At 43.3% G+C, this 27780-nt stretch overlaps 1 protein-coding gene across 1 annotated transcript in view; it reads right to left on the minus strand.

Annotated features, from left to right (window-relative positions):
* The window catches only part of SATB1 (SATB homeobox 1), a 322502-nt gene extending 303070 nt beyond the window's left edge, over positions 1-19432 (minus strand). The window contains exon 1 of the mRNA XM_063922187.1: positions 19110-19432. The gene's annotated coding sequence lies outside the window, so the exon portion shown is untranslated. The remainder of the gene's footprint in view (positions 1-19109) is intronic.
* Positions 19433-27780: the final 8348 nt, after the last annotated feature.

Genomic DNA, 27780 nt, shown 5'->3' on the forward strand with positions numbered 1-27780 from the left:
AGCTTCTTCTGCAAAAGCCTGATGAGGGGAATGACCTGACTCAGGCTGGCAGTGTCTGAACTGACTTCACGTGTGGCAAGTTCAAAGGGCATCAGAACCTTGCACAACGTTGAAATCATTCTCCACTGCACTTGAGACAGGTGCATTCCATCTCCTATATCGTGCTCAATTGTATAGGCTTGAATGGCCTTTTGCTGCTCCTCCAACCTCTGAAGCATATAGATGGTTGAATTCCACCTCGTTACCACTTCTTGCTTCAGATGATGGCAGGGCAGGTTCAGTAGTTTTTGGTGGTGCTCCAGTCTTCTGTACGTGGTGCCTGTACGCCGAAAGTGTCCCGCAATTTTTCTGGCCACCGACAGCATCTCTTGCACGCCCCTGTCGTTTTTAAAAAAATTCTGCACCACCAAATTCAAGGTATGTGCAAAACATGGGACGTGCTGGAATTTGCCCATATTTAATGCACACACAATATTGCTGGCGTTGTCCGATGCCACAAATCCACAGGAGAGTCCAATTGGGGTAAGCCATTCCGCGATGATCTTCCTCAGTTGCCGTAAGAGGTTTTCAGCTGTGTGCGTATTCTGGAAAGCGGTGATACAAAGCGTAGCCTGCCTAGGAAAGAGTTGGCGTTTGCGAGATGCTGCTACTGGTGCCGCCGCTGCTGTTCTTGCGGCGGGAGTCCATACATCTACCCAGTGGGCTGTCACAGTCATATAGTCCTGACCCTGCCCTGCTCCACTTGTCCACATGTCCGTGGTTAAGTGGACATTGGGTACAACTGCATTTTTTAGGACACTGGTGAGTCTTTTTCTGACGTCAGTGTACATTCTCGGTATCGCCTGCCTAGAGAAGTGGAACCTAGATGGTATTTGGTAACGGGGGCACACTGCCTCAATAAATTGTCTAGTTCCCTGTGAACTAACGGCGGATACCGGACGCACGTCTAACACCAACATAGTTGTCAAGGACTCAGTTATCCGCTTTGCAGTAGGATGACTGCTGTGATATTTCATCTTCCTCGCAAAGGACTGTTGAACAGTCAATTGCTTACTGGAAGTAGTACAAGTGGGCTTACGACTTCCCCTCTGGGATGACCATCGACTCCCAGCGGCAACAACAGCAGCGCCAGCAGCAGTAGGCGTTACACGCAAGGATGCATCGGAGGAATCCCAGGCAGGAGAGGACTCGTCAGAATTGCCAGTGACATGGCCTGCAGGACTATTGGCATTCCTGGGGAAGGAGGAAATTGACACTGAGGGAGTTGGTGGGGTGGTTTGCGTGAGCTTGGTTACAAGAGGAAGGGATTTACTGGTCAGTGGACTGCTTCCGCTGTCACCCAAAGTTTTTGAACTTGTCACTGACTTATTATGAATGCGCTGCAGGTGACGTATAAGGGAGGATGTTCCGAGGTGGTTAACGTCCTTACCCCTACTTATTACAGCTTGACAAAGGGAACACACGGCTTGACACCTGTTGTCCGCATTTCTGGTGAAATACCTCCACACCGAAGAGCTGATTTTTTTGGTATTTTCACCTGGCATGTCAACGGCCATATTCCTCCCACGGACAACAGGTGTCTCCCCGGGTGCCTGACTTAAACAAACCACCTCACCATCAGAATCCTCCTGGTCAATTTCCTCCCCAGCGCCAGCAACACCCATATCCTCCTCATCCTGGTGTACTTCAACACTGACATCTTCAATCTGACTATCAGGAACTGGACTGCGGGTGCTCCTTCCAGCACTTGCAGGGGGCGTGCAAATGGTGGAAGGCGCATGCTCTTCACGTCCAGTGTTGGGAAGGTCAGGCATCGCAACCGACACAATTGGACTCTCCTTGTGGATTTGGGATTTCAAAGAACGCACAGTTCTTTGCGGTGCTTTTGCCAGCTTGAGTCTTTTCAGTTTTCTAGCGAGAGGCTGAGTGCTTCCATCCTCATGTGAAGCTGAACCACTAGCCATGAACATAGGCCAGGGCCTCAGCCGTTCCTTGCCACTCCGTGTGGTAAATGGCATATTGGCAAGTTTACGCTTCTCCTCCGACAATTTTATTTTAGGTTTTGGAGTCCTTTTTTTACTGATATTTGGTGTTTTGGTTTTGACATGCTCTGTACTATGCCATTGGGCATCGGCCTTGGCAGACGACGTTGCTGGCATTTCATCGTCTCGGCCATGACTAGTGGCAGCAGCTTCAGCACGAGGTGGAAGTGGATCTTGATCTTTCCCTAATTTTGGAACCTCAACATTTTTGTTCTCCATATTTTAATAGGCACAACTAAAAGGCACCTCAGGTAAACAATGGAGATGGATGGATTGGATACTAGTATACAATTATGGACGGGCTGCCGAGTGCCGACACAGAGGTAGCCACAGCCGTGAACTACCGCACTGTACTGTGTCTGCTGCTAATATATAGACTGGTTGATAAAGAGATAGTATACTCGTAACTAGTATGTATGTATAAAGAAAGAAAAAAAAACCACAGTTAGGTGGTATATACAATTATGGACGGGCTGCCGAGTGCCGACACAGAGGTAGCCACAGCCGTGAACTACCGCACTGTACTGTGTCTGCTGCTAATATATAGACTGGTTGATAAAGAGATAGTATACTCGTAACTAGTATGTATGTATAAAGAAAGAAAAAAAAACCACGGTTAGGTGGTATATACAATTATGGACGGGCTGCCGAGTGCCGACACAGAGGTAGCCACAGCCGTGAACTACCGCACTGTACTGTGTCTGCTGCTAATATATAGACTGGTTGATAAAGAGATAGTATACTCGTAACTAGTATGTATGTATAAAGAAAGAAAAAAAAACCACGGTTAGGTGGTATATACAATTATGGACGGGCTGCCGAGTGCCGACACAGAGGTAGCCACAGCCGTGAACTACCGCACTGTACTGTGTCTGCTGCTAATATATAGACTGGTTGATAAAGAGATAGTATACTCGTAACTAGTATGTATGTATAAAGAAAGAAAAAAAAAACACGGTTAGGTGGTATATACAATTATGGACGGGCTGCCGAGTGCCGACACAGAGGTAGCCACAGCCGTGAACTACCGCACTGTACTGTGTCTGCTGCTAATATATAGACTGGTTGATAAAGAGATAGTATACTCGTAACTAGTATGTATGTATAAAGAAAGAAAAAAAAACCACGGTTAGGTGGTATATACAATTATGGACGGGCTGCCGAGTGCCGACACAGAGGTAGCCACAGCCGTGAACTACCGCACTGTACTGTGTCTGCTGCTAATATATAGACTGGTTGATAAAGAGATAGTATACTCGTAACTAGTATGTATGTATAAAGAAAGAAAAAAAAACCACGGTTAGGTGGTATATACAATTATGGACGGGCTGCCGAGTGCCGACACAGAGGTAGCCACAGCCGTGAACTACCGCACTGTACTGTGTCTGCTGCTAATATATAGACTGGTTGATAAAGAGATAGTATACTCGTAACTAGTATGTATGTATAAAGAAAGAAAAAAAAACCACGGTTAGGTGGTATATACAATTATGGACGGGCTGCCGAGTGCCGACACAGAGGTAGCCACAGCCGTGAACTACCGCACTGTACTGTGTCTGCTGCTAATATAGACTGGTTGATAAAGAGATAGTATACTACTAATATTATATATACTGGTGGTCAGGTCACTGGTCACTAGTCACACTGGCAGTGGCACTCCTGCAGCAAAAGTGTGCACTGTTTAATTTTAATATAATATTATGTACTCCTGGCTCCTGCTATAACCTATAACTGGCACTGCAGTAGTGCTCCCCAGTCTCCCCCACAATTATAAGCTGTGTGAGCTGAGCAGTCAGACAGATATATAATATATATAGATGATGCAGCACACTGGCCTGAGCCTGAGCAGTGCACACAGATATGGTATGTGACTGACTGAGTCACTGTGTGTATCGCTTTTTTCAGGCAGAGAACGGATATATTAAATAAACTGCACTGTGTGTCTGGTGGTCACTCACTATATAATATATTATGTACTCCTGGCTCCTGCTCTAACCTATAACTGGCACTGCAGTAGTGCTCCCCAGTCTCCCCCACAATTATAAGCTGTGTGAGCTGAGCAGTCAGACAGATATATATAATATTATATATAGATAATAGATGATGCAGCACACTGGCCTGAGCCTGAGCAGTGCACACAGATATGGTATGTGACTGAGTCACTGTGTGCTGTGTATCGCTTTTTTCAGGCAGAGAACGGATTATAAATAAAAGTGGTGGTCACTGGTCACTATCAGCAAAACTCTGCACTGTACACTACTGAGTACTCCTAATGCTCCCCAAAATTAGTAAATCAAGTGTCTCTCTAATCTATTCTAATTCTAAACGGAGAGGACGCCAGCCACGTCCTCTCCCTATCAATCTCAATGCACGTGTGAAAAATGGCGGCGACGCGCGGCTCCTTATATAGAATCCGAGTCTCGCGATAGAATCCGAGCCTCGCGAGAATCCGACAGCGTCATGATGACGTTCGGGCGCGCTCGGGTTAACCGAGCAAGGCGGGAAGATCCGAGTCGCTCGGACCCGTGAAAAAAAACATGAAGTTCTGGCGGGTTCGGATTCAGAGAAACCGAACCCGCTCATCTCTAATAAAAACACCCTATTGCAGGCGTCTAGCTTTCACCCCGCTACAACCAAATATAGTTTACCATATTCCCAGTTCCTAAGGGCACACAGAATCTCAGATAATATTGTTAATACTGAATTGGAGATAGATGGTATGGCCCGTAATTTTCAGTCAAGGGGATATAATTGGGAGAAAACTAAAGCGAAGGTTTTAAAGCTAGATAGAAGGGATCTACTTAGAGAATCAAGTGCTAAGATAGATAAGACGCAGTATAAAATCCCCTTTGTTCAGAGATTTACAACTATTAGTGGTGAAATATCTAAACATACGAGGGAAGCCTGGTCAATCATTGCATCGGATAAGGAAACAAGTACCTTCAAGGATATGTCCCTATTGCCTAGTTATACTAGGAATAGGAACCTGAAGGATTACTTGGTACATAATGACATTTCTTCTTTTCGACCTATCCAGAAAACTACATTTTTGACTAAAAAACCAGGGTGTTACAGATGTGTGGGCTGCACAACTTGCAGCTACATGGAGGTGGGCCCTGGTTTTTCACATCCCCATACGGGGAAGTTCATAAAAATAGACAAAATTCTGACGTGTACTTGTACCCATGTGATTTATTATATAAGATGCCCATGTGGGCTTTTTTATGTGGGTAAAACCACACGACAATTTCGAGAGAGAATGGCCATGCATAGGTCCGCGATCCGTGCAGCTATTGAGGGACAGAGCCAGGCACAACCAGTGGCCAGGCATTTTGCCAAGTTTAGACATGGGTTGGCAACCCTCAAATATAAAATCATTGACCAACAACCTAAAAATATTCGCGGTGGCGATAGAGGTAGGTTGTTATTACAGCGAGAAGCCAGGTGGATACACCGTTTAAATACAGTTACCCCAGGTGGGCTTAATGAGCATTTTAGCTTAAACTGTTTTATAGATTAAAAGTGGATAATATATAGGTCAAAATGATTTTATACTTGAAACTTATTATGATTGATTGTTAGTCATGCGTAACTTGGTAGCTGATTCCAGCGTTTTTACTGGAGACGTGGTATAATGTATATTGCACTCTTGTTGTTTATAGATGGTCCCTATGGCAACTGGGACGTCGACGGGGAGGAGCGTCTGGGAGAGTGGTGCAGGTTGATGACGTCATCCGTCCCCCGCCGGCGTGGACGAGCCTGGGATACAGTGCACGGGTGATGGTGAAGGGTATAAAGGTACGTGGATTATTGTGTATATGCTGTTCTGACGAAAGATATAAATCTGAAACGTTAACTAAGTTAAGAGCGTTGTCTCTGCTTTATTGATTTGCTGTACAAGTCCTGAGTGAGTGCCGCCGGAGTACAAATTTGATTATATATATATATATATAATTTTTTTTAAAAAGCTACAGATCCAAAACCAAAACACGTGAGGGCAGTTTTGACAATACCAAAACTTGAAGTTAATACAGATCCAATACACAGGACAGGGGTCAGCGCACATCTCTACTTTTCAGAAACCTGATTACAAACTTCATATACTGTACACCTAGATACACATTTACTATGTGTTACTATTATTATTATTATTATTATTATTATTATTATGTTTGGTGATTTAGTAATTCCTCTTTACAAAGTAAATAAACACCTGTGTATACCTTATATACATTTAGTAAAATGTAATTACCCAGTTAAATTAAAAATGAACATGTCAAATAAGTGTTAAAGCTACATTACCGCATAAGAAAATATTTTCTAAACTGCGTTAGTGTTCTAAGTATTTTGAAGCTTTCTTAATTATACTCTAAAAGCTGCATTACCACTTAGGAAAATATTTTCTTTGTAGCCCCTTCACCTGGCTGGAGCTCCAAAGGCTGATGCAAGAAGCTATTTTTCTAAGGGGTGTGTGTAGGGATGTCTGCAATTTCCTTAACACAGAACCATTAAATTGCATTTCTTAACCAAAATTGAATAGATACAAATGTAGGGTATACTACTACTACTAATAATAATAATAATAATAATAATAATTTTATTTATATAGCGCTCTTTCTCCAATAGGACTCAAGGCGCTTGAGTGTGAGTGGATGGACCAATCACAAGCAGCAATATCTTGACTACGGCTTGTGATTGGTCCTCCTCCTTACACTTATGGGTGAAGAGGCCACCTTAGGAAAATATAAGTTATGATGCAGCTTTCAGAATAACAGTATGAAATTATATACTGTAACATGCTAGTTTTATTTTCCTAATATAATGAATTGGAAGTTTTTTTACATTACTATACAGGTTGAGTATCCCATATCCAAATATTCCGAAATACGGAATATTCCGAAATATGGAATTTTTTGAGTGAGAGTGAGAAAGTGAAACCTTTGTTTTCTGATGGTTCAAGTACACAAACTTTGTTTAATACACAAAGTTATTAAAAATATTGCATTAAATGACCTTCAGGCTGTGTGTATAAGGTATATATGAAACATAAATTATTTGTGTGAACGTACACACACTTTGTTTAATGCATAAAGTTATTAAAATATTGGCTAAAATTACTTTCAGGCAGTGTGTGTATAATATGTATATGAAACATATATGCATATTGTGCTTAGACTTGGGTCTTATCGCCATGATATCTCATTATGGTATGCAATTATTCCAAAATACGGAAAAATCTGATATCCAAAATACTTCTGGTCAGTGGCGTAACTAGAAGTTTTTCTCCCCCAAGCCAAAAAATTCTTCGGCGCCACCCCCCCAATCCCCCATCCCCCATAATTGGCACCATGAAAGGGACAAACATGCGCGTGCCGAAGGCGCGCGCCGCCAAAAAGGGTGTGTGGCTTCGTTGGAATGGGCGTGGCTTTGCATAAAGGGGCGTGGTATTGCAGGAAAAGACTTCCTTATACCCCAGTTTTGCAACCTGCACGCCCAGACGTTAGCCACCACTGGAAAGAAAAATAATCCTGATTCATGCCCCTTACATTATTTGTCATTTTTCCTCCTTATAGTAATGCCCAGTATACATTATGCCACATACTGCAATGGCCCTTAGACATTATTCCACGCACAATAATGCACATGACACAATATGCACACACCATAATGCCCCCGACACATTATGCCACACATCGTAATGCCTGTGACACATTATGCCACACCGTAATGCCTGTGACACATTATGCCACACACCGTAATGCCTGTGACACATGACGACAGGAATCGCAAAGCCCGTTATACATTATGCTACACACTGCAATGCCCCTGATACATTATAGCACATACAATGTCTGTGACACATTATGCCACACACCGTAATGCCTGTGACACATTATGCCACACACCGTAATGCCTGTGACACATGACGACAGGAATCGCAATGCCCGTTATACATTATGCTACACACTGCAATGCCCCTGATAGATTATAGCACATACAATGCCTGTGACACATTATGACACACACTGCAATGACCCTGAGACATTATACAACATACCACAATGCCCGTGATATAGTATACAACACACAGTAATGCCCGACACATTATGACACATACCGCAATGTCCGTGATACATTATGCCACACACTGCAATGACCCTGAGACATTATACCACATATCACAATGCCCGTGATATAGTATACCATACACCATAATACCTGTGACACATACCGCAATGCCCGTTATACATTATGCCACACTGCAATGCCCCTGAGACATTATACCACATACCACAATGCACGTGATATAGTATGCCACACACCGTAATGCCTGTGACACATTATGACACACACCGCAATGTCCGTGATACATTATGCCACACACCGTAATGCCCATTACACATTAAGTCCTACAGTAAGGCTTCTAATTACTTTTAAATTACCTGCTCGTTGCCAGGGGTTTCATGCTCTTGGTTCCATGCACGGTGCCAGGGGTTTTCATGCTCAGGGTGTCATGCTCGTTGCCAAGTGTTTCATGCACTGGGTGTCATGCTCGTTGCCAGGAGTTTCATGCACTGGGCGTCATGCTCGTTGCTAGGGGGTAGTGCTTGTTGCTAGGGCTGTGCTCCCAGTGCCACATATGTCCCCAGTGCCACATATTCCCCCACGGTGCCAGGTACTCACATGCCCCCAGTGCCAAATGCCAAATATAGCCCCCCCTTCCCCCAGTGCCACATATGCCCCCAGTGCCAGATATTCCCCCACAGTGCCAGGTGCTCACGTGCCCCCAGTGCCAAATATAGCCCCCCCCATGTGCCAGGTACATATGCAGTGCCATATATCCCCCTCAGTACCCCCCCCAGTGCCATATATGCCCCCTCAGTGCCATATATGCCCCCACACTTCCCCCCCAGTGCCATATATACCCCCTCAGTGCCCCCCCAGTGCCATATATGCCCCCTCAGTGCCCCCTGTGCCATACATGCCCCCTCAGTGCCATATATGCCCCCTCAGTGCCCCTGTGCCATACATGCCCCCTCAGTGCCATATATGCCCCCTCAGTGCCCCCTGTGCCATACATGCCCCCTCAGTGCCATATATGCCCCCTGTGCCATACATGCCCCCTCAGTGCCATATATGCCCTCAGTGCCATATATGCCCCCTGTGCCATACATGCCCCCTCAGCGCCATATATGCCCCCTCAGTGTCCCCTGTGCCATACATGCCCCCCCTGTGCCATATATGCCCTCTGTGCCATACATGCCCCCTCAGTGCCATATATGCCCTCAGTGCCATACATGCCCCCTCAGTGCCATACATGTCCCCCCCCCCCTCGCTGCTGTGAAGGAGGGACAAAGAGGGCACAGCGCGCGCCTCTCTCATGTCCCTCCTGCATCTCCGTCTCTCTGGTCTAATAAAGGAAGTGCCGGTTCGTGAGCCAATCAGAGCTCACGAACGGCACTTCCATTATTAGACCAGATGGACGGAGACGCAGGATGGACACTGGAGAGGCGCGCGCGGCGCGCTGTGCCCTCCGTGTCCCGTTACAGCAGGGAGGGAGAGGAGACAGCAGATTGACATGCGGACGCTCGTCCGCATGTCAATCTGCTCTAAATCAGTGGCGGCGCCCCCGCAGCCCCTCGCCCCCAAGCCACCGCGAGGGCTGCGGGGGCAGTAGTTACGCCACTGCTTCTGGTCCCAAACATTTTGGATAAGGGATACTCAACCTGTATAAACCTCATAGTGTGGGTATAGAATGTGGGGAAGTAAATCCAGGCTGCAGAGAGTGCAGTATTCATATTTTTACATACAGTTTGTTGTCTACAATGCTACTTTAATATTATTTACTATTATTAATATTACTAATATTACTATTTACTTTTTTTTTTTAAATGCTCTCACACTCAGTGCTAATTTAATGGATAGTGATCACATATGTATTTATGGACAGTGCAAATCCTTTAAATGTTTTAGTCAAACATTTTTATTCAATAAAGTGGTTATTACCAGATTTTCTGGAAAATGATTGTTAATTATTTACATGTACAATCATTATAATGGTGACAATAACATTGGGAACATTTTATAAAGAACATGCATATTTCATCAGTTTTTATGAAGCTCCACGACCACTGTACTTTTCCACTACACCAAACACCTGGGTATCCAGGCTGACAATGTAAAGGTTGACAGTCATTAGGTAAAGCACTAATGGTCGACATTCAGTAGGTCGATATGGTTCCAAGGTCAACATAGACAATAGATAGACATGTTAAAGGTTGACAATGCTTATGGCCGACAGGAACAGAAGGTCAACGGGTGCAAATGGTCAAAACACATATGGTCGACAAAAATTTTTTTTGGGGGGGTTTAGCATTGTGAACAACTTATTTATAATTTACCATTCATGTGGACTATGATTGGCCAAAGTGCGAGGGGAAGCGGTACACTAAGTGGGGATCAATGTGCTTTGGTGGTGAAAATTACACAATTTTTTTTCAAATTGCTGTGTCAACCTTTTTTGTGTCCACCTTTTCTCATGCCGACTATTTCACATGTCGACCTTTTCAGCCTGTCGATCTTTCCTACTGTCGACCTTTTGTCAGGTCAACCATTTCATGTGTCAACCTTTTCACCTACTGCATGTCGACCAATAGTGATTGACTTAATGACCTTTGTTATATAGAGCTCATGATCCCTGCCCAAATGCCAGATAAGCATATAGTCAAAGATGTAGCTACCATAGGTGCAGGGAGTGCAGCTACTCTTGGGCCTAGAGCTGAGAGGGGCCCACCTTCCCTGTCAAAGTTACATCTGTTATATACATTTTTCACCATTGGGCTGTACATAGGGGCCTTTACAAATTTTTGTCTTGGGGCCTGCAATATATCTAGTAATAACCCTGGACCTGCTGATTGTAATGTCGCAGGGAACTGTAATGTGGCACAATATGAAGTAAAGGCACTATAGCGTGACATAATATGAACTGGGGACAATGTACAGTATGTCATAATGTGAATTAGGGATACTGTGTTTAATAATGTGTACAGGCAGCCCTACAATGTGACTTAACATGAACTAGGACACTACTATGGTTCATAAAGTAAACTAGGGCACTACTATGGGGCATAACTTTAACTAAGGCACTGCTATGGTTCAGAAAATGAACTAGGGCACTATTATGGAGCATAAAATTAACAACTACTGCAGCGAGGTGCCTTTCTAGAACCACTGGGACAGGGTCCCCTCAGGGCCGCTGAGGGCAGAGGGAAGCATGCACTAATTATCATGGCTTGCTGGAGGGCTTGGTAGGGGCCTAAGTCCACCGCCGCCCCCTCTTGCCTGTCAGCATCCTGTGTATCCCCAGCCCAGCACACGCTGCTGTGCGTTGAGCTGCTGTGTGTTGAGCTGCTTTTGGGCTAGGGAGGCATTTTCTGCTGAGCAGCAGCAGCAGAATATTTTTCCTGAGTGGCAGAGGGGTGGAGCTATCACACTGATCCGACCCCCCCCCCTCACGTCACAGATTTGCACCCGGCTAAGGGACTCATAGTCCCTTGTTCTGCATTGCTGCAAATCCTTTTTTTAAATTCATTTTTCCTAAGGAGCCAAAGATTTATTTGGCCCTGGGGCGCCTTTAAAATGATGATATGGGGCCCACAAAGTTCTGTCTATGCTCCTGCTTATAATGGTCTACATGTAAAACTCCAAAAAGCCTTAGCTCTTGGAAAAACAGGTTTTCCTTCTATTTATCAAAGGTTACCACTGCTCACTGCCCTCCACCCTCCGAACATATGATGTCATATGAGGGTGTGTGGCCCCCATTTGGAAACAGTAGAGAGCTGTGTGGATGCTCTGAGTGGCTCTGTACACTGCAGGGTGTGTTCCTGGAGTGTCCTCTGAATGCTTCAGTCATCACTGCAGCAATGCTACTGGCCACAAAGTGTGTTTCCAGGCACCCTGCTGCCAGATGCAGGGGCTGTAGGGCAGAGATGTAGCCACCCCCACAGGCCTGCGTCCTGGGTGACAACAATCATCACAACCCTCTCCATATGGTGGCTTTGGGGAAGCTAGCTACTCCCTTTTCAACAATCTTCTACTGAAAGCCCAAGACCAGGACTTGGACTGGCCAGTGAAGCAGTAAGCATCATCTTACCAGTCAGAATTGACAGGGAGCTGAGCACTGATCTGTTGACCCACTGATTTTTTTGTTTGTTCCTAAATTGGCCCATAAAATATTATCTATCGCATAGATAAATGTAAAATATTTTCTTTTAGGGGCTATATTATATAAGAATCAACATCAGAGTAAAAATAAATGAATGCCATGGTTTGATTTGTTCATGGGTTTGTCTAGCAGACCACCTTTAAAAAAATAGTTACAGGCTTTACCTTTAATAAAAATTACCAATTTGGATCTCGCAGTTAAATCACCAAAACATCTGCATTTTCAGCAACCCGAACGTTATCATTAGATTTGCCCCATTTTTTCCAGTTGTTCATGAACCAGAATACTGAACACATTTTCAATACTTAACAGCATAATGTATAAATCTACTTAAGTAATTTCCTCTACAAACTCATAATTTTCTGTTCCATGGTGAAGAGAGAGCTCATGTGGTTCCCCAGCAATGTTAAGGGCTTCACCAATATACAAAACTTACACCAAGCTGAATTTCTGTCCACAAATGTGCTCATCTCTGATGTGTTAGTTTATATTATTAGCAGCTATTTATAAAGTGCACACATATTCTGCATCATTTTACAAAGCCTACTTCAGTCCCTGCCACAGAGGTACTTACAATCTATGGGGTCTATTTACTAAGCCTTGGATGGAGATTAAATGGACGGAGATAAAGTACCAGCCAATCAGCTCCTATCTGTCATTTTTCAAACCCAACCTGAGACATGGCAGTAAGGAGTTGCTTGGCTGGTACTTTATCTCCGTCCACTTTATCGCCGTCCAACGCTTAGTAAACAGACCCCTATATTCCCTGTCACATGGACACACATACACATTAGAGATACATTTTGGTGGTCATTCCGAGTTGTTCGCTAGCTGTTTTTGTTTGCAGCGCAGCGATTAGGCAAAAAAAGGCACTTCTGTGCATGCGTATGCAGCGCAATACGCATGCGCGACGTACTTTCACAACAGCCAATGGTTTTTTACACAAGGTCTAGCGAAGCTTTTCAGTCGCACTGCTGGCCGCAGAGTGATCGACAGGAAGAGGGCGTTTCTGGGTGTCAACTGACCGTTTTCAGGGAGTGTTCGAAAAAACACAGGCGTGCCTGGAAAAACGCAGACGTGGCTGGGCAAACGCAGGGCGTGTTTGTGATGTCAAAACAGGAACTGAATGGTCTGAAGTGATCGCAAGCGCTGAGTAGGTTGGAAGCTACTCTAAAACTGCTCAAAAAAATTTTGTAGCCGCTCTGTGATCCTTTCGTTCGCACTTCTGCTAAGCTAAGATACACTCCCAAAGGGCGGCTGCTTAGTGTTTGCACGGCTGCTAAAAACTGCTAGCGAGCGAACAACTCGGAATGAGGGCCTATGTCAGAAGCCAATTAACCTATCAGTATGTTTTTAGAGTGTAGGAGGGGGTTCACTACGATCTGCCGGCGGCCGGCCTCCCGGCGACCAGCATACTGGCGCCGGGAGGCCGGCCGCCGGCTTACCGACAGTGTGGCGAGTGCAAATGAGCCCCTTGCGGGCTCGCTGCACTCGCCACGCTATGGGCACGGTGGCGTGCTACGCGCGCCACACTATTTTATTCTCCCTCCAGGGGGGTCGTGGACGAGGGAGAATAAGTGTCGGTATGCCGGCTGTCGGGCTCCCGACGCCGGTATGCTGGTCGCCGGGAGCCCGACCGCCGGCATACTGAAGACCACCCATGGGAGGAAACCTGGAAGAAACCCATCTAAACATTGGGGAGAACATATAAACCTTCATACAGTACCTTGGTCAGGACTTGAACTGATGACCTCAGGTCTGTGAGGCAATAAAGCTCCTAGTATGTTAACCATGTTCAGTTGTATTAAAGTAGTTGCCCCCTTTTAGCCATTGTCACCTCCTTGTGTCCTACACCCTGAATGCAGCAAATAGGTATTCCTCCCCAGAGATGCATTATTGCGTAAAGTCATGCGCTGACACACACAAACTCCCATGTGAAGGCAGTTTCTGCAGGTTACACAGCGGGAAGACTCAATATGCACAGTCCAATTCAGTACATTAGAAAAGGTCATTTGTGATTATTTGTGCTTACCAACTCTATGAATTGCAGCAGCTCCTTTCAAATAGGCAGCATGGTCTGGCTTTAGATAGTGGTGAAGCTCCCAAAGTCTGGATCCCCTTTTGCTACATGAGGGCAACTTAAAAATACATTTATGTACAGTATGTTTTACTGTCCAGATACATTTAAATATTGATAGTCTTGCTAGTTGATACAACCAATATTTACAATTTGATTTTGTGCAAATATCTGTAAAACACAAATTGCAACATATGTAACACATTTCTATCTATGAATACTGATGCATGTGATAGATTGCCTGATACGATGGCAGTGTGTTGCTTCTTAATGTGATCACATTGAGTCAGAGGCAGAACTCTGGGAGGCAATGGAGTCATCTGCCGCCGGGCTCCTGCTCTGAAGGGGGGCACCTCTCCTCCCATTCTGTGACACCACTGAATTAAGTTAATTGATAGCTGTCGCTGTCTTTTCAGTGGCCGACTTCCTCACTGGTCCCTGCACCTTACAAATCACACCCTCTTTATTATACTGAATATACACATTTTACAAGTGTCACACCCGTGATTAGAAACCACAACCTATTACACTGGAAGCAGACACCTTATACCATGTTCACACTGACAAATGGCGGGTTGCACCCGGGACTCGTGCACGAGACCTTCCCAGGTGCAACCTGCTTGAGACCCCGTTCAGACTGGCGGCCCGACACGGCATATTGCCGTGTCGATTACGTCACCGGGTCACATACGGGGGCGGCGTTTGGAGATCAGATGATCTACAAGCGCCGCCCGTTCCTATAGTGTGAATGGGTCCCAGATTGCATCGATCCGGGAACACCGTTCACACTTGCGCCTGACCCGGTATTGACCCGGGAATAACCCTTCTTTATACCCGGGTTGAAATACCGGGTCAGACGACCCGGGAACTTGCTAGGACCCCCGTTCACACTGCAAATAAATCCGGATTACTGCGCGTTCACGTGCAATAAGCCGGATTTTTAAAGGCAGTGTGAGCGTGGTATTACTGATGAAGCTGTTTGCTCCTGTATAGGAAATATGAGAATTTTAACTATATGAAGATACTTCTCTGACAATTACATGTAACTTCATATAGTTAGAATTCTCATGCTTCCACTACAGGAGCAAATAACTCAATCAGTAAAGTGTCTGCTGTTAGTGTAACAGGTCATGGGTTCTAATCCTGGGTATGACTGCTAAGAAATGTGTGATTTAAAATAAAAGACAATCAAATGTATAAATACAGTATATAATTTTTTTTCAGAACACTCCACACACACACACACACACACACACACACACACACACACACACACACACACACACACACACTTACATACATTTATCTTAATATAGGAAATAGGGGGGCACCAATATTTATCTTGCCTCCGGGCAACGGTGATGAATTTACGCCACTGCATTGAGTCATTAATGTAATTTATTGTATCAGTTCACATGAATGGAAATCACATTATGTCACATTAATAAGTAGCCTACAAAGTTGCATAATGAGAATATTAAAAATAATCTAAGACAAAACACACAAAAACTTTAAAAAAAATCATGTATGACAATTACATATTTGCACTATTTTCATATGCGACAAGTGGAAAGAAACTGAATCATGCTTTTGAAAATCAACTGTATAGTTCAACTTTGACATTGTATATTATTAATGGTTCCAGTCCAGAACATGAATACTAATTTGCCCAGATTTATCAAGCCTTGGAGAGTGATAAATTTCACAGTAATAAAGTACCAACCAATCAGCTCCTAACTGTCATTTTCCAAACACAGCCTGTAGCATGGCAGTTAGGAGCTGGTTGGTTGGTACTTTATCACAGTGCAATTTATCACTCTCCAAGGCTTGATAATCTGGGCCATTGTTATTAATTGGTCCAAAATATTACATTTTGCACGCTTGACCAGAAATTAGGGACAAGTATATGAATAACTCCTTGATCATTAATGATATTGTCATGTGCTTACAAACAGCAACAGGTACATACATTTAAAATACATACATACGACAATGAAGAGCATAAATTATCTGGTGTATAACCTAATTAATATAATAACCTAAATAATATAACAAAAAGTCAAGGGTGTCACCTTCATGCTGTTAAATTTGTTACACAAAATATGATTAAAAGTGCCATCATAGCACAAAACTTAGAAGTGAATATACAGTAGCTAAAAATGTTTTTAAAGGAAACATGAAAAAAATACAATGTTATGATAGAGCACACGAATAACTGCATTCCATCATACTACCCATGCACTTATAATAATAGGGGGTTTCATACAGAGAAATACTGTATAATACATTTTTCAAGCCGTAGGATTGTGGAAGAATGCATATCTATAAGCAATAACAGTCTTTCACACCCAACTTTTTTTTACAGCTAGAATAATGCTCAATTTACAATATTTTTCCTAAACAAAGAGCATTGATTAAAAAGAAAAGTATGTATGTACCAGTTGCCTGCCAAATATCTTCAAGACACTAAAGAAAATAATGTAAACGTATAGTCTTTTGCAAGTATGTTTCATATAAACCTGTGTTATATTTAAATGTAAAAAGTCCTAAGTTCTTTATCCATTTGGCCAGAATGAATTCAAACTGCCGCATAAAAGAGCAGAGGTTATAGTTTATTACTTGTATAACCAGGGTGGCATTAGGTTACCTTGAGTGTAATTGTTAGCCTTAATAAAATGTTACAACTTGTATAAACAAACTGCAGTCGAGTCTATGGTGGTATATAAACTACACTGTACAAGGAAAGCATTTAAAATGACAAGTAGCATTGAGTAATGCCCCCAACGGTCTTAAACATATCTCGCTTTACAATGAATTGGAACATTAGCGACACTTTGATGTGATATACGCCACACTTATACTAATATTTACCACTGAGCTTTAAATAGACCGCAAATTGTATGTAACATGACCATATGCAGACTTTTTCTAGCTATAGAATGGTGCTTAAGGAAGTAAGGAAAGTTATTAATTTAGGATAAAGAAGAAGTTGTATTTATTTATTTCAATGTAGAATTATATAATGACACTAGATGATCCCTGTCTCCAAAACTGTTGTGGAACTACAAATCCAAGTATGCTGCAGCTCAGACTACTGCCACAGGTGGAACTATTAACTGGTGCCTATGAGTGGTATTTCTTGCCACTTTGTGGCATGAATTAGCCCTATCCGGTAATTATGAAACAGGATTCTTCCCAGACCTGTGTCTTCCTAGAGAGATTCAGCAATACGTGAAGAGGATTTACTGTCATATTCTAAACTTTCTTCTAGACAAAACCTATAAATCCATATTCCTTCCCTTTTACTCTGTTACACAAGAAACCCCGTAACAGCCACTAATCCAATGGAACTACTTAATGATGTATATGTATCATAGGCTTCCCAGTTCGAACGCGAGTGGAACAGCTACATGATATCAGATATAACGTTTTATGAACCTGTTTAGTACATGAAGCAATTATCTGCATTGCTACATTGGACTGATGAGCTAATGCACCCATCTGCAGGTTTAAGAAGAATGTGTCTGCCTATTGCCATAAGACATTGGTGTACCCCCGCTGAGACCAGCTTCATCAGGGAACAATAGCTCCCACTGTATATAAGTTTAACCTACAGAGATCGTACTAATATATGATGCTATAAAGCACATACTGCTAGAAATTATGACTTTGTTTAGTTGTGTTTTCATTTCCACAGTTACTGATCTAACTCTATTGTATTTACAGTACACTGATTTATTATCCAACGTACTGTACATCGTAAATCTAAGGCACATTCTGCTATTGAATAGTCGGGAGAAGACAGCTCATGCTGGACTCTTGTTATCTAGCTCTAATTGGATCCATATAAAGTACAGTACAGCAATAATCACAATGTTCAGTTAACCCTGTTGTAACCAATAGAACAATGTTAGGTTTCTCGTTCTCTAAATTCAACAAAGAATATTTCCCAGCAGTACTAAACACATTGACAAAGAGTATATATAAGGTGTATAGGAAGTTTGGAGTGTTGCCCTGTGGTCTCACTTCAATAGGTAACAATGTGGAAGCCCTGTCTCACGGATTCCCGAAGTTACAGACATGTCTCAGTTAAATTTGCCATGCAATACATAATCCCTCTCCATAGACAACGCTCAGTAATGGGTAGACACAATTCCTAAACACAATTACCAGGTATAGGACTTAAACAGAGCAGAGATCACTTGTCATCTGTCCACCACCTGCTAATAAGTGTGTTCTGATATCATTACAGGGACAGTGACAGACATGACACACCATCCTGTCCGACTTCAATAAATCAGTAAAGGCACTTCTTGTATCAAAGTACAGCAGGCTGTTACTGGCTTATACCGTGTAAATGGACATAAAAGAACATCCTCCCACAAAGCACTGTCACAGTGTAGTGGTGTGTCTGCATTAGTAACCCCTCTCCTACAGTATCTACCAGGGCAGACACTGAGCTCACTGGCACAGGTGGGACTCATCATCACCTGCCCAGCATTTGGGTGAGTTTGACCGACAGAGTACACCTCCATCCAACCCCTAACTGTATATACTGCCCTGGCAAGTGGATATCTATCTATCTATCTATCTATCTATCTATCTATCTATCTATCATCTATCTATCTATCTATCTATCTATCTATCTATCTATCTATCTATCTATCTATCTATCTATCTATCTATCTATCTATCTATCTATCTATCTCAATCAGGATCTCTGCTTGCAGTACCTGGCTGCTCACACACACAGTTACTACTGTACCTTGGGCAGCACCACTGTCCTCCTGCTCAACTTCACTCTCTGGCTGCTGTCTCCATCCAGCAAAGGTGACCTGCACCCCCTACAGCCGGAGTTACAGGGCCGGCTCTGGATGATGCGTTGTGCCCTGGGGCTGCGCTGCACTTTCTCTGTAATTAGGTGCAGTAGGTTCGTAATGGGGGGAAGGATCTGCCTACAGGGAAGACCCAATGCAAACGGAGGAAAGAACAAGGAGAGGCTGGTGTTCTCTCCCCTAAGCCCCGGGAGAGTGCTGCGTTGTGTCCCCTGTGCAGGACTGTTGTCTGTGTGTAGCTGTACACATAGATATGCTGCTGGCTGTATGTCTGTCTGTGTGTAGATGTATACATAGATAAGCTAGCTGGGTGTCTGTGAGAGGGGAGAGGTGTGAGCCTGATCGCACCTCTCCCTCAGTGCACCGCCCTGTGCACCTCCCAGTCTCCAGCTCCCTGTGATCGTGGTGACACACGTTCACAGAGAGATCACACTATCAGACATGATGTATGCAACATTACTTTCAAAGGGACACCTGCAGCAGCCCTCCCTCCCTCCCTCCCTCTCCCACTGCTGACCCACTTGGCACTTTCTCCTAGAGCAGGTGGTATTTTCAGGTGACCCCCTGTGCTAGGCGATCGCCCTTCAGTGGCTCAGAAACTCATCTATGAATGACATCAGCCTTAGCACTGTCTGTAGTCCCATCCCCTCACACGTTACACCGTTTATTGCACCCTCCTCGGTTCATGAGAGTGGCACAGTAGTGGATCAGATATATCTGGGTCTCACTTGCACAGACAGGAGGCGCAAAGGTTACGCCCAGATCTACGTTTACGTTTGGCTCGGTGACTTCTCATGTATTGTTCTGACGGAGATAAACAAGGGGCGTCGCTACTGTATCCCTCCCTCCCTACATCTGTTCCTCGAATCCAATAATGCCAACTTCACCGAGGAGGACACTACAGTAGGCAAAGGTGTGAGATTCTCCAGGACGCCCCCAGGGGGAGACAGGTTCATACAGTAAAAGGAGGATGCTGAACTGTATGTAACCTGCGGTTGATGTGTTGGTATGACATACTGTACCTTTCCTAATCTAGGGCTGTGAGATGGGGTGAGAATGCTACCATATAACCACTTCCCTCAGCTTGACCTAGCTCACAGTTAGAACTACAAAGGGTTACCGTTACTTCGCATTCCTGCTGTCAGATTCATCTACTGATCTATTCATTCCCTTTCTTTAACCCAATTTAGGTAAGCAGTAGCTCTCCAGCTATTAATGACTGTTGTGGAACTATAACTCCCATCGTGGCCTGCCTTCTCAAAGTTCCATATTTGCTGCGGAATCACAGCTTGCTTATTCATGGTTTAATCTTGTAGGTTCTACAGTAATATACAACCTTTGTTAGAAAAACTGACAATATTAAGGGGGCTATTCATCTATATATTAATAGCAGAAGAGTGACATATATCTATGATGCCGTTGTCTGAGCAGGGCACATTATAAACTAAATTAAAGGTCTTGGGGGACCATTTATCATGAATTGCATATTGAATGTGATCTAGGCAGGATCTTACCGCCCAGGATTGCATTGCAGCATGCAATCCTATCCCCAGAATGTATTATTGTGTACAGGCAGGGACATGGGCTTCGAAAGGAGCCTATCCCTGCAATGTGCTGTGGCGGCAGCCGGGATGCTGCTCATGCACGGTCCGCACACACACAGCGGACACTTCAGGGGAGGGTCCCGGGGGAACCCTCTGCCTGGCCAGCAATGCGATCTGTAGCCCATCAGCCACAATGCTGCAGGTAGCTGCAGGGACCAATACCAATAATGCATTGAATTCCGGATATAGGTAAATTGGGCAGCATCTCATCCCCCATAGAAACCTATGAGGGGGGGAGGGGAGGCTGCTGGCGACAATGGAGGGATCGCAGCAGGTATTAGAGATACCTGCTGCGGTCCCTCCTCCTTACATTCGGGTCACATAATATTTGCGGCTAACCCCTGGAAATTGGTGTTTTCAGGGACATAACCGCAAATATAGAATGATAAATGGGCCCATTGGTCCATAGTAAAAATATTGGCATTGTAATTGGTTGCTTAGTTTTGGAGTTATGCTGTAAAACATCTGCCTGCCATTTACACTCCATCACCATTGTGCTCTGGATTCAAGCATTGGGTATGTGTGACAGGCGGTCACAGGTTATTTTCTGACTCTATGGGTGTTGTGGACACCCACGAGTGGGACTAGTCCCTGTTGGTCGCCATGCCGACCATGGGGATTTTCAGATGCCGGGATCCCAACGTCAGTATTGTGAACCAACGGTCACATAAACGTAACCCTCTGGAAAATGTGACAGTTGGTGAACTCTCCCTGTGCACTTGCTGGGTGACCTGGAACATGTGACCTGTTGGGTGATCTGGAAACTATGACAGCAGGGATTTTTTTTTATTTGGAGTGTTGCCCTATATTTTTTCTTTTCTACTTTTCATTTTTCTTGATTCATGCTCATATTAATATCATGTACCTTTGTGTACATTTCTAGTTTTATTACTTATACTTTTCTGTGACTAGATTTATTGGGCCTAATTCAGCATGGATTGCTATTCAGAGAATTTGCAAATTGAGCAATTATCAAACGATGGTGCATGCGCAAGGAGTAGTAGCGACAGAAAATACGTACAGATCATAATCGTAATGCAGCCGATGTTTGACTGACATGAAGCCGGCATTTCTGGGCGGAAACCTACCGTTTTCTGGGTGTGTCAGAAAAAACGCAGGTGTGCCCAGGCATTTTTGGGGAGGGTATCTGATGTCAGCGCAGACCACTTCCAGGCCGTCTTAGTCGCAGATTAGTTGTGGTCTCAGACCTACTTACATTTGCTCAGACAGCAAAAAATCTATTATGTTCCGGAAATTGCGTATGCAATGGATAGCGATCTGCGATGCATTCACAAACTGGCATTTTTTCTTCCTGTTGGGGCAGCACCTTTTTACTCGCAGACACCTGCAATTTCTCAGAATAACGATCCATGCCAAATTAGGCCCATCGTGTGATCAGATATAGAGCTGGCCAGAAACACTAGGCTAGTCTAATTCTATTGAATAGTTACATTCAGTCTAACTTTCCTATATGCAAATGAAAAGAAAGTGTTACACTTTACTGGTAACACTGTGTTCCTTCTATTGACAATACCATTTATCTATCTGTTACCTTTCAAATGTTATTTCTTTTGACCACCTGTAGGTCTTATCCTAAGACTTATTGTTTGGAATTTTAAATCTCTTTCTAAAAAAGTAAATATAGATACATTTTATACTACTCAATATCTCTGCAATTCGGATATACTTAACCTATTAGGTTTATTATTATGTAATATACTGTATTGCTCAGCGCTACCAATCCTTTCCGTTCTTTGGCGTTCTGTATAGAGAACTTTTATAGGACTGAGGCAGCAGAGCATTTTTGGCTTTTAGGATAGCACTTTCAGAACTACCCCATACTTTTATATGATGGAGAGAATTGTTTACATAACTTGATTAGACTTTAAGGACTGTTACATGTCCATTCATGTTGAAAAATGTTTCCTTTTAATATAATGACATTAAGGAGAATATTTGATCAAACTTTTAATTCACAATTAAACACTTTTACTGTATCTTCTACTGTTTGATTTTTTTTAGGCAATTTGATTCTTAAATTCTTTTTTTTTGTCCACAGGCTTTATAACTGTTTAAAAAACATACCCCCCCCAAAAAAAAAAAACCCAATAACAACCTTGTTTTTATTTGCATCTTATGTTACTTAACACCAACCTACATTTTTGAGGATATCTTTATACAGGTTTCTTTTATGCTCTTTTAACTTATAAAAGAAAACAATGTTTTACTTGACTGCACAAAAATACTTTTTTTTCCCCAAACAATTTTTTTTTTTTTAGAATATCCTTTAACATTGGCAACTAAACGCAGAGTCAGATTGTGGCTATTATATTGACTTATTGCCTTTTTACAGCTCCAACTTTTGTTAACTGAGGTCTGTTATAATGATTGCTAACAAATTACAGTAGATAATACAATGATGATCTGAAAAAGCAGAGAGTGATGAAAAATATATACTAATGCAAATGATTTGCTTCCATTGTCTGCTTCCATATTGTGTTTTTGCATATGATGCTGCTAACAGGGCAGTTTACTAAAACATTCATGTGTGATGCAGTTTCACAAATATATGGCAGCAGATAGCAGACAATTTTCTAATTGTAATTTTTACTACTATTATTATTATTATTATTATTATTAATGTGAAAATTGATCTCACAGTCAAGTGTAAACTAGTTAAATTAAAAATAACTTTTAGGGAAGTACTTTCACTTTAATGGTTTTAGAGAGTTCCAGACTATCCAGGATGTGTTAATGTTCCTGGAAAGTGTCACTTTAAATATGTGACTGTTTTTCTTCTTCCTGTAGATCAGTGGTTCCCAAACTTTCCTGAATCACGTCACCCTAGAGTATCATCAGTATTTTAAAGGCAACCCCATGGCCAAAAATGTTAAGAAATCCAGAATAAAAAATATTAAATGAAGTAAATTGTTCTTAGCTGTCTTGCTTAATTTCATGCGGTGGTGGGCAGAGTTGCATTTCTATGTATATACATGGGTTCAGTATGAATTGCAGATGGATGGGATGCCAGCTGTCAGTATCCCGACAGCGGCAACCTGTCCATCAGAATCCCAACAGACCCCCATTAATCCCCCTAACCCTCCATTTTGGGTGTCTAACCCTAACCCTCCGTGTGGTGCCAAACCCTAACCCTCCCCATTTGGTGCCTAACCCTAACCCCTTCTTCTCCGCTGCCTAAACCTAACCCTCCCCGCTTGATGCCTAACCCTAACCTCCCCTTCTAAGTACCTAAACCTAACCCTCCCTCTCCAGTCCCTAAACTTAACCTTCCTTTCCCGGCTTCCTTATCCTAAACCCCCTTCTCCTGCCTAAACCTAACCGCCTTCCCCCACGGCAGGATGCCAGTGCGTCCCACTGTGAGTACGATCGGGATGCTGGTTGTTGGTAATGTGACGCCAGCATCCCAAGCGGCGTCAGTATGTAGGCACCAGCATTGCGTCCTCCTTCCGGATCCCGGCATCAATATATTGACTGCCGGTATCCCATCCGTCGGGAAGCTAACTACTTCCCATACACATAGTTTATGGTTGGCAGCCACCAACAATGGCGTTGCCTATTACATTGATCTTAATCTGATTTGCACCGGGAGCTCCAACTCTTCGCACTCCTGTATCACAGCACCCCAGAGTTCCACACCCCCCTAGTTTGGGTACCACTGTACTACTGCTGCAGATAGGAAAGAAACTAGTAATGACAAGTGATAATTAGACAACAATGATAGGTAATTCCATATTTTACATTTTTATGTGTTAAAACATCTGCTGAAGCACTATACAGATAAATCACTTCTCTTGGTCTTGTGATCTCAGAATAAGGAAGAGCATTATGTCTTTCTCCGCTTCCTGCAATAAAGGTTATTTAGTGATAAGGTCTTTGCTCTCACTCCTTAGAATTCTCTGTAAACCCGACTGAACCTGATTCAGCAGTCACGTATGAATCAAAAGCAAAGATTTCATGTAAACACCCACGTTGTCTTTTTGCTTTTCATATAGAGGATAATTGTCATAATGAAACTCGCACTTATAGAGTTGTTCTTTGTATATCACAAATTTATATATGTAATTTCTTACATAGGTAAGATTTAGGAAAGATGTGATCATATGTATCAGTTATTGGTGTAACAATTTAGCTGCTATACAAATGGAAACTCCATATAAACATAACATTTTCAAAATAACTTCCCTCCCCCTAATATTGGTGGTCACCAGGGGCCGCTCCAGAGGTGGGGCGGCAGTGTAGTCCAAAATTCAAATAGGGGAGCCACACCAACTGCCAGTGAGTCAGTTTGGGATTACTGTTGGTGGCAGTTGGTGTGTCTCCCCTATTTTACTTTGGACTGTGCTGCAACCCCACCACATGAGCCACCAGTGGGGGTCACCCATACCTGGCTTTTTGCTTAGAGAGTGCTCACACTCTACCGCTTGTCTCTCTGTGCTGAGCAGCTTTATTTGGTGTAATAAGTTGAAAATCACAGCTCTTGCTCAAGATTCCACTTATTGTATGTACTGTAAGCTCTCATGGGAAAGGCCCGCTTTCCCCTTGTTGTCTCCTTAGCACTATTCATGACACCAGTACTACTTGTCTTTTGTCTACAAGTTAATTCAGCGACTCTGATACTGTCTGCTCACACCCACACAGTGAGTTGTGCTACAATAATGTAATGTCCTTGATCTACAGTCTGTAATTTTATTGCTGTGTTTTGTTTCTAGAAATGTCAGTTTATACTATATTGTACTTATGATAGCTAAGTTACACTGTGGCTATGTATGTAGTTGTACAGTGCACTAGAAATTGTAGTGTCTTTAAAATAATAGATAATCATTATAATTGTGCCAAAAGCATCATGTAATTCAAAGAAAGCGTCACCTCATAAAAAAGAAACTAGTTTGGCTTTGCACCCGAGCAGAGATGTCTTGAGATGGAATCAGTATTATATACCGGTGGACGGGACTGACAGTGGCATCCCGCTTGCCAGAATGCCGGCATCGGGGTGAGCGCAAAGAGTCCCCTTGCGGGTTCACTGCACTCACCATGCTGCAGGCTCGATGGATTGCTGCACTTGCCACAGGATCTATTCCCACTCTATGGGTGTCGTGGACACCCACGAGTGGGAATAGTCCTGTTGCGCAGAGATTCCATCTGGTGACATTGTCGGCTGTCGGGATTCCGGTGTCGGTATCCTGACCGCCACGATACTGACAGCTGGCAAATAATACGCATCCCCTTGAGTTAGCTGATGACTTATATATTTTCAAATGTGTGTAACTGAGATATCTGCATTTTATTATTATGCAGGATTAGTACAGTATCTCTGTTGATGGCACATTGCAGACTGGTGGAGGAATTTGTGTCTTGTTTTATCTAATCTAGATCAAACCCCTCCCTTATACACACACCTGTTACGGGACAATAAATTAATTATTGACAACTTGAATTCTGTGTTTCACTGTTCTGAGAGACATGTATGGGTCAGTAGCTGGAGGGAATGCTGATCCTTGTAGTGCCATATTGGAGGATCTCGGGGACCTCCAGGTGAGTTGGCTGTCAATTTAGAAACACATGAACATATGACCCAAATGAGAGCTATTATTATGTAGTATGCAAGTCTCTTTTGCTAGCCCACTGCAGTGTGCTGGGGGCATTTGTTTTCTCATTGTATGGATTGCTCCTATTATGGCCTCCCCGCAATTATGTCATTACTAGGTAGGCACGGTTTTAGCTAATATGGCTGTGGCTGACTCAGAGTGCCGATTGACACATGCACACAGTGACCACATGCAGTGAAGAGGCATAGGCTGACTTCCTGCTGACCATGCCTTATACAAGCGCACTGACTAGAGGTGCTTAAGCATATGGACATTCATTTCACCAGAGCCAAAGTGTGTTAGTATACATTCACTTCAGCAAAACAGTAAAAAAAAAAAAAAAAGTTTATATCAGTTGTTTCAAACCTCAACCCTCTAGTTATGTGTGACATTCATCCAGCACACATGATTGTCATTGACAAGGGCTGAGGAGATTTTGTTGGAGGAGGAATAAGATACAAAAAGACTTATCTTCTATTTTAAGTTTCCTATTGTATCTATTAGTTTTTGGTGACTATATGACTTTGACACTATTGTATCTGGGGATATCTGGATTTTAAATAAGCTATAATGCTACATAAAAATAAAAGTGTAGAACGTATATGGACCTCCCATGCACTGGTAAAAGACACTCTGCACTTAATGGAATACTGTAGGCAGCAGGGCTTCCCAGCAACCACCTGGCACTCAGGGATGTGCGGTGAGCTAAAGGGCTCAGGAGGCACTGGCTAGCACCAGAACCAGATTTAAATGCAATATATGAGCCAAAGGGTACATGTGGGCATTATACACAGGTGCAGCAGTATAAACTTCTGGAAATTTGATGAGTTTTGACCTGAGAAGTGTGGAAAAGGTCAGCAGGTGAGGCACTGCCTCACCTGCCATAGACGTTTTACTCTAGAGTTTTGGCTATAATAATGATTAGAATAATGCAAAGAAGATATTTCAAACATATTCTTTGCATTTTTCATAGACGTTGTACAATCAAAACTCTGGTACAAACATTTGTATGACCGGAAAGGTTCTGCTTCACCTGCCTCACCCCACCGCACATCACTGCAGTGGCACTGCATTTAGAAGTGCTAAGGCACTTTTGCATTTGAGTTCAATGCTCACATTGGTGGTCATTCCGAGTTGATCGCGACGTACTTTCACAAAAGCCAATGCAGTTTCACACAAGGTCTAGCAACGCTTTTCAGTTGCACTGCTGCACTGCTGGCCGCAGAGTGATTGACAGCAAGTGGGTGTTTCTGGGTGGTAACTGACCGTTTTCAGGGAAGTGTATGTAAAAACGCAGGCGTGTCGGATAAAAACGCAGGAGTGGCTGGGAAAACGTAGGCGTGGCTGGCCGAACGCAGGGCGTGTTTGTGACGTCAAAACAGGAACTAAAC

This window comes from Pseudophryne corroboree, chromosome 5 (assembly GCF_028390025.1).
Source record: "Pseudophryne corroboree isolate aPseCor3 chromosome 5, aPseCor3.hap2, whole genome shotgun sequence".
Classification (NCBI taxonomy): Eukaryota; Metazoa; Chordata; class Amphibia; order Anura; family Myobatrachidae; genus Pseudophryne; species Pseudophryne corroboree.